The sequence below is a fragment of the Eretmochelys imbricata genome, chromosome 13 (assembly GCF_965152235.1).
Source record: "Eretmochelys imbricata isolate rEreImb1 chromosome 13, rEreImb1.hap1, whole genome shotgun sequence".
Lineage (NCBI taxonomy): Eukaryota > Metazoa > Chordata > Testudines > Cheloniidae > Eretmochelys > Eretmochelys imbricata.
Genome location: NC_135584.1, coordinates 7,658,487 through 7,666,391, shown reverse-complemented (window position 1 = coordinate 7,666,391; position 7,905 = coordinate 7,658,487). Strand labels below are relative to the sequence as shown.

The following is a 7,905-nucleotide window of genomic DNA, read 5'->3' as shown; positions in this document are numbered from 1 at the left end:
ATCATCAGTGATATACCATAATAATACAGATGATAATTACTAGTCACATGCCTTTATGATCTCCTGAAAGACACTGAGGCCCTGATCCTAAAAGGTATTTAGGCAGCTAACTCCCAGGTAATCTGAGCCTCGGATACCATAGTGATGGACACAGTTCAAGAGTCTGAATAGAATATATTATAATGTTGCATTTCCGAAACCCAGTGTGGTCTTACTGAGGTATCACAATGTGAAGTGTTCTCTGCGGTCCAATGAAGATTTAGGGAATGTCTACATGTACATGCTGGGTGAAGATGCTCTATGTGGACAGGAGAGAGTTCTCCCATCAGCGTAATAACAACCACCTCTGCAAACAGCAGAAGCTCTCCCGCCAACATAGAGCTGTGCACACGATTCCTTATGTCGGTGCAACTTACATCGCTCAGGGGGAGGATGGTTTATTCACACTCCTGAGCGACAGAAGTTTGCCAACATAAGCTGTAGTACAGACATAGCCTTAGAGTGTTGTTTTCAAAAACACATATGGAAGCTGTCTACACAACTCCCACTGTAAATCAATGCTCGACAGTGCTTTACAAAACATGATCATTACTAGCTATTCATTACACTTTTTTTTTTTTTTTTTTGAAAAGGGGATGTGAATGATTTTCAGGTTTGAGGGTCCACATATTGGGCTGCTGTTCTTTGCAGGCACAACATTTGTACCCCAAAACCCCTAAATAGAAGGTCAGGCCTCAGCCAGCCAGAAACCATGCACCCTTTAAACCATTTTAGAAAGAGCAGCTGTTGCTGGTGTTGGCTAAAAGTTATGCTGAATCATTCAACTTGGCTAAGCCTGACATGGGAATCTCACTGACAGTCTCCAGAATAAATACTGGCAAAGGTGAGAAAGAGTTAGGCCAGATACTTTCAGAGAAAACAAATGTGAATCATCACTGCTTGGTGACAATCCTGAGATTATAAAGAGAACAGTTTATGGTTGAACCATTCCTCATTTTGGCCAATTTTTTTTCCATCGGATGCACATACATTCAGGGATCGCATTGGGCCACATATAGGGATCTAGGTCAGAATTTAGCTCTTGATCCGCCCCCCCCCCCCCAAAAAAAAAAAGAAGAAGAGAAGAAGAAGACTGATTATTGTGCCCGTTGTTTAGTTTTCTTACCGTCCTTGTGAGAGTGAAGAACCAGTATGTGAATGCATTATTTAGTCTGAGAATTATGGTAGGTTGTTCACACTTTTGATTTTCTATATTCTGCCTTTTCATTCACTTACATTTCAACGTTTCCCCTCCATAGGTTTGTAAGCTGAAGAGAGAAAATCAGACTTTCAGACAATCAGAGCACCGAACGACAAGAAGACCAAAAATGAATAAGCTACAGACTATACAAGTCATCAATGTAATTGATCCAGGAAAAGGTTAAGGGTTGACTAGATCACAGTCTACAAGTACCTACATGGGGAGGAGATTTCTGACAGTAGGTAGCTCTCTAATGTAGCAGAAAAAGGCATGATTAAATCTTGTGTCTGGAAGCAGAAGGTAGACAAATTCAGCCTAGAAATCAGATACACATTTTTAACAGTGAGAGTAATTAACTATTGGAACAACTTATCTAGGGCCATGGTGGATTCTCCATTACTTGAAGTCTTTATATCAAGACTAGATGTTTTTACGATATATGGTGCAGCTCAACCAGAAGTTATAGGCTTGATGCAAGATTTATTGGATGAGGTTCTCTGGCCTGGGCTACGCAGGAGGTTAGAATAGGTGGTCCTTTCTGGCCTTTCTGTGAATCAACATTGCCATGCTGTCCCTCCTTCTGTAAACAAAGATATAATCAGCAAATGTGACAAAGATGACCCAAGAACTTCACAAATCTCTTAAAAACTCTGGGATATAACCCTGTCGGAGGAACCCATCCGGGAAAGAATTATATTAAAATGATACTGACTCTATAAAATATCAAATAGCATAAAGAAACGCTTTTCTTGAACTATTTTATTATAACACCACAGATGGTTAAAATTGAATGAGTAATTAAATACAATTTATTTTTTACTTTATGCGCTGTTTATTTTGTTCATATTTTTCTCATCTTCTGCCATGAAAGTCAATAAAGTCATTATCGCTTTTGTTTACAGCCATTTTTACTCTCAGGTTCTTACGCTCTAGCATCAAACTGTTGTTATCAGCCACCATTTTTATGGGCCCAATCCTGGCAGGTGCTGAATGCCTCTGGAAGACATTGATTTCTGTGGGCTCTGAAGGTGCTTTGTGGATCTGCAGGATTGAGAACTTCTGGGAACTTCACTACACTATGCCTGGTGCAGTGCCACCAACCATGATCACTCTGGCAGGTGCAACTGTCCTCATTAGCCTGTGCATGTTTGATGATCCTGATGATGAGGGTGCTTAGCCACTTTCAGGGTCAAGCTTTGTAGTTAAGCATCTAGCTTGATATTTTGGTTCCTTCAGAGGAGACATAAAATACATTTTCCATTGGGTAAGACATTCTGCAGCTCTCGCTGCAAACAAAGAGAGAGAGAGAAATTTTCTCTAGACATCTCTTAAAATCGGTGACTAAAACCAAAGCAATTTAAATCAAAACTCCTGAGGCAATGATGAATCCTGCAGGACTTCTCCAAAATAATAGGGGTTCAATGGGCTGTGGCTTTTAAGCTGCATATGGCATTTGGGGTGAAAAATTCCTTCGTTTATTTCTAGCTCACTCTCTTAAATGTCTGAAGAATTTAGGTCAGATCCTCCGCTGGCATAAACGCATGTAGCTGTATTGGGATCAGTAGACAGGCATGTAAACCCAAAGGGTTGTGCAGGAGAGACATTTTACTGACATAGGGTGTATCACACAGAACCTGAGATGATAACAGAGAACCTGTCAGGGTGAGGGCTGCGAGAGACACCCAGGAATTGTAAAATTGTTAGCTCTTTAATCTTTTGATCATTAAACATACCTACCAAATGTGTCCCCTCTACTGAAGCTGCTACCCAGTTCATAGCCTTGTGTACGTGATTTACACTGATTACTTCCCAGCACAGGTTTGCCAGTCAGGAGTGGGAAGAGAGGCGTTCCTTGCCCAACAGCGCTGTGCTGGGGAAGTCCCTAGTGTAGATGTAGTTATTCGATCAACAAAGCTGTGCTTTTATCAATAGAGTTTGTGCCCCTGGGTCTGCCAAGCCACTACTGAGCCTCATTCAAATCCCTGCATAAAAACCTTACCTCCTCTAGGTTGCCCATGCCCTTCCTCAGCCCACTCCCTCCCTGCTGTGTGTGGCACCTCTTTGTGCTACATCGAACAGAGGTTTGCAGAGCTGTTAGTGACCGGGTCCCTGGCTTCTAGTCTATAGCGGACAAATACCTCACCCGATTTTGGACGCTATAAGGAAATTTAGCAAAATAAATAATATTCAAAAGAAGCCTTTGTTAAAAGGCTTAGTAGAGGGAGGTCTGCACTGAAGTAGACTTCCCGGGGACGTAAGCTCTGCATCCCAGCAGCCCTGCAGCCATGACAGCCTTAAAAGGCCAGTGGTGTCTGGGCACAGTTATCTGTCATGGTGAGGCTCAGGGAGGAGGCAATCTTGAACGCAGGCTGGGTGACCAGTTAAAAAGGAAGCAATGTGATCTAGTGGTAGATGAGTCAATGGACAAGGAAACTTCATTTCTGTTCTGCTGTGTGACCTTGGGCTAGTCATTTAATCTCTCTGCTTCCCCTTCCTTTGTGCTTGTTTATTTAGAATATAAGCTCTTTGGCTCAGAGACTTCCTCGTCTTTTTCACATGATGAGAGACAAACATCATGTGTGTGTACAGCACCTGACACAATGGGGCCTCAATCTCCATTGTGACCTCCAGGACCTATTTATAAACAACAATAATATAAACCAAGATTTGGCGAAAAGTGAAGCCCAAAGCCTTGAAGGTTCCCTGAATGCATCCTTCCCTTTGCTACTGCATTCAGCACATCACAGACATCAGGCCTCTCACATCTAACTTCCACTTAAGAAGCTTAAGCAGGAGCTTCTGATTTAGTTTCTTAAGAGCGAGCAAAACTTGAGAGAGGCTCATCCATCTCCAAATCGCTGTTGGGCAGAGTGAAAGCCCCAGAGCAGACTGCAGCAGTGTCCTATGCAGTCTGGACATCAACAAGCCATTGTTTAATGTCACTGCAGCCAAACTGCAATGGGAAAGGCTACATTGCTGCAGCATACCTGCTGTTCTCCGCCGTTCCTGCAGGTGTATGGACAGAATGGCTGACTTTAAGTTATGCTTATACTTTAAACAGGCACGTGTAAGATTATGGAAAGATTTAGCTTTTAAAAGTCAAACACAAGGCCAAATTCTTAAACAATATGAAATTGTTGTGATGTATATGTTGTAATATGCTATAGGCCGTATGGGCCTAGTATAAATGCTGTATGCTTGACATGAGGACATGAGTTGCTTGCTGGCAGCTGAAGCAAGGGTTTAAGGTTATGAGCGGTCAAGAATTGTCTGCGTAAAACAAACTTGGTCATGTCCCTAAGAGGAAATGGAATGTTTTGGATTATGGCAGCCTGCCCAGAACTGCTCTTCTGGAGTTATGGATGAAAGGCTTAGTAAACAGACAAAGAGCTACTGATGCGACGGACTGGTCTATGTAAAAGGCTGTTTGCTATAGCTGAAGTTGGAATCAGACATCAACCCAGAGTCCTGAAAAAGAAGAGGCGTGTAACACGGGGCTCCCCACTCCTTGTGATCGGACTGAATTTTGACTGGCCATCGGGGTTTCCTTCGGATCTTCAGATTCTGGTGTAGTATGAAAGGAGTGTGAATGGGGAGTGAGTGGAGTTTATATTGTAATCAATAAAAATATTTAGAGTATTATGAACTAACACTGTGTCTGGTATCTGTCTGCTCCCCAATCCCGTAAGAAGGCCTCTATCAGAGCCTAACAAAATGGCCCTTAAAATGGGAGTCCATGCGGGCTGCCAAAACACTGATGCGTGCTTGTGATTTGGCTGGTAGCAACCTCACATGCATACAACCCCCTTGCATAGATTACTTCAGCCAACAGCATGAATAACCTGAATGAGGTGGTGTGCACAGACATCTCTGCTGGGTCAAGCAACTCACACGTATAATAATTCAGACCAGGACCCCCATGTGTATAAAATCCATCACTTGAGAATGCAAGTGACAATGCAGAAAAATAATTGCATATGCAAGTTATTTACACCAACAACTGGGGAGGAGAGGGCCCACATTTTGAAAACTTGGCCCATTCTGCCTACAGGGCATTTGATGCATTCCCTTTGGCTAACCTTCTTGTTTCTTCCTATAATTATTTAGAGATCAGAGAGTAGGGCAATATATTTTCTTGGACCATCTTCTGTTGGTGAGAGAGACAAGCTTTCGAGCCACACAGAGCTATTCCTTAGACATTTTAATTGTAAAGTGGTATTTCAGCTGGAATCTTAGCTCTGTGGGAATTATTGCTCTGTGTATTTCCCCCTCTATTTTATTCATAAAGACAAATGTGATAATCATGAAAAGAAAATAATAACAAACTTTGAAAATATTTATTTTTTTTATTTGAGTTCCGTTGTCGTAACATAAGGTGGTAAAGACTAAAAATCTGTCATTGCTGGTTGCAGCCTTGTTACTTTTCAGCAAGGCCACCACTGTCTCTTTCACCAGTAATTGTTTCTTTCATTTGTTTGCCAGTACTGTATATTTCAGAAGGAACAGGCACTGTGAGGTGTGGCTCTGAACTCTCCAGCTGTGCATAATGGGTACGCTGGAGTGCGTCACCCAAACACGCCAGAGAACAATAGCTGCAGCCAGCCCCTACCTTGGCCTTTACTGGAAAATAGCATTGTCTCATTGTCCCCTCCTGGAGAGCCTGGGCTTCAATAAAACCAAAACAAGAATCTCTTCATAAATACAGATGCCCCATGGCACTTTTTTTCCTTGGCCAGGACAGGAAATTATGCATTTTACCTCACCCACTTCATACAAAACAGACACATACCAACTCAAACAGGCATGCACGCACCCAGACACACCCACAAATAGACACGTACACACAGACACACACAGGCAAATGGAAAGATACAGACACATTCATGCAAACAGGGAGGCACCCAAAGATGCAGGGGGGCACAAACACACACACAAAGGGATACAGGAGACTATGCGTGCGTGCCCACACACACACACTGGAGAATGTGAACACACAGACACACACAAAGGGGACATGCACACACAGGGATGCTTGTACACAAAGGGGGACATGCAGGGGGATACATACAAACCCAAAGAGGGACATGAACACACAAAGGGGGATGCCCAAAAGGATGGACAGACGCACACGCAGAGAGACAGAGAGAATCTTTCTCAGTGTCTGGGGTCAGGAAATAAAACTGACCAGCACCCTTCAACTCGTCCACCCCCTCCCCTTGCCCCCCATCCTTCTCTCCTCTCCCCCATCAGCCTCTCTTCTCTTCCTTTTCCCCGTCCCCTTTCCCTCCCTTCACCAACTTTCTCTTCCCTTTCCCCATCCTCTCTTCCTTCTCCCCTTTCCCATCCTCCTCTCCCTAGGGTGACCCCCAGTCTCAAGTCCCCCCCGCGCCTCCCCGGGCGTCTTGGTTCGTCGTTTCTCTCTCTTTCGCTGCCACTTTCGGTTTTAAAGTCACCCTGCGCTGGGGATGCGTTTCTATTGGTCCAGCTGGGATAAGGCCACCACCTTAAATCCTCCTGGATTGGTTTGGCTCTTCATCAATCATTTCTAGAATCTGGGACTCCAGAAGGGCTGAATGGAGAAGGAGGGAGGGAGAAATAGAAACTGGCGCACAGAGGGAGAGAGCAGCTGCCAGAGGCCAGGAGGAGGTACATGTGGATGGCTGGCTGGGTGGGGAGCTGGGGAGAATGGGGTATTCAGTACTGTGTGTATAGAATAATGCAGAGACAGTGTAATAGATTGTAAGGTAATAAATGATCTATATAGTGACTATGTAATAATGATTATAGGGATCCAGATTATTCTTCCCTGTTTTCATTTAGGTCCTTTTTGTGATGAGGTTTATTGCAAAACTCAGAGGTCTGATCATCTATTCTGCTGAATATGATTTTCAGTTCCCTGAGGGGGTCAATGGTCAAGGTGTGCAGCCTTAGGGAGGGAGGGTGGCAGCTAAGGGCTGGCAGGAAATACAGGCTGGGGAGAGGTATGGAATAAGCATGGATGAGTTTATATTTATTCTGCTTTCAATGGCTGATCAAGTGCAGCAGTGCAGAATGAATGGGAGCTGTGTGTTCTCATTGTCAGGTTATGCGCAGCAGTTACTCCACAGGATAGTATGGCCATAGCCTGGTCTGTCTGGGAATGTACTTAGCTCTGGGGATACAGAAAAACAGACAGCCATCGGTACAGCCTAGGCACCCTGTTTAAATGATGTAGATTTAAATAATGTATTAACGTGGCTCGGGAACTGGGGTGACGGACAAAGTTGTAGTAAAAAACCAAATGAATGAGCACTTGATGTTACATTACCTCCCTCCCTGTTTTTATAGCAGCATGATCAGGCCACACGATTTGGGCAAAATCCTGGCTTGTTTGGTGTTTATTGATTTTTGTTTTGGTCACTAAATAGCTCAATTTTGGGTGTGTCTGGGAGGGAGCACAAAGCACTTGGGATGGGCTGAGACCTCAGGGGAGGAGGAGGAGGACATGTTATGAAAGAGACAGCGGGGAACCCCCCCCTCCCCCCCCGAGCAACAGTGTTTTGTTATAATTTCTGATCATTGGCTGTGGGTTATTTTGGGGGAATAGAACAGGAGGGAAGGGGCTGCCGATAGGCATATATCGGTCGTTTAAGCTCTGTTTCTTTTCATTTTGCCACTGGCCTGCA

The 7,905-nt window shown here is 43.9% G+C and overlaps 1 protein-coding gene across 1 annotated transcript in view; it reads left to right on the top strand.

Annotated features, from left to right (window-relative positions):
• The first annotated feature begins 6,788 nt into the window (after positions 1–6,788).
• The window catches only part of SLCO4A1 (solute carrier organic anion transporter family member 4A1), a 46,318-nt gene continuing 45,201 nt past the window's right edge, over positions 6,789–7,905 (top strand). Inside the window, exon 1 of the mRNA XM_077832447.1 lies at positions 6,789–6,886. The gene's annotated coding sequence lies outside the window, so the exon portion shown is untranslated. The remainder of the gene's footprint in view (positions 6,887–7,905) is intronic.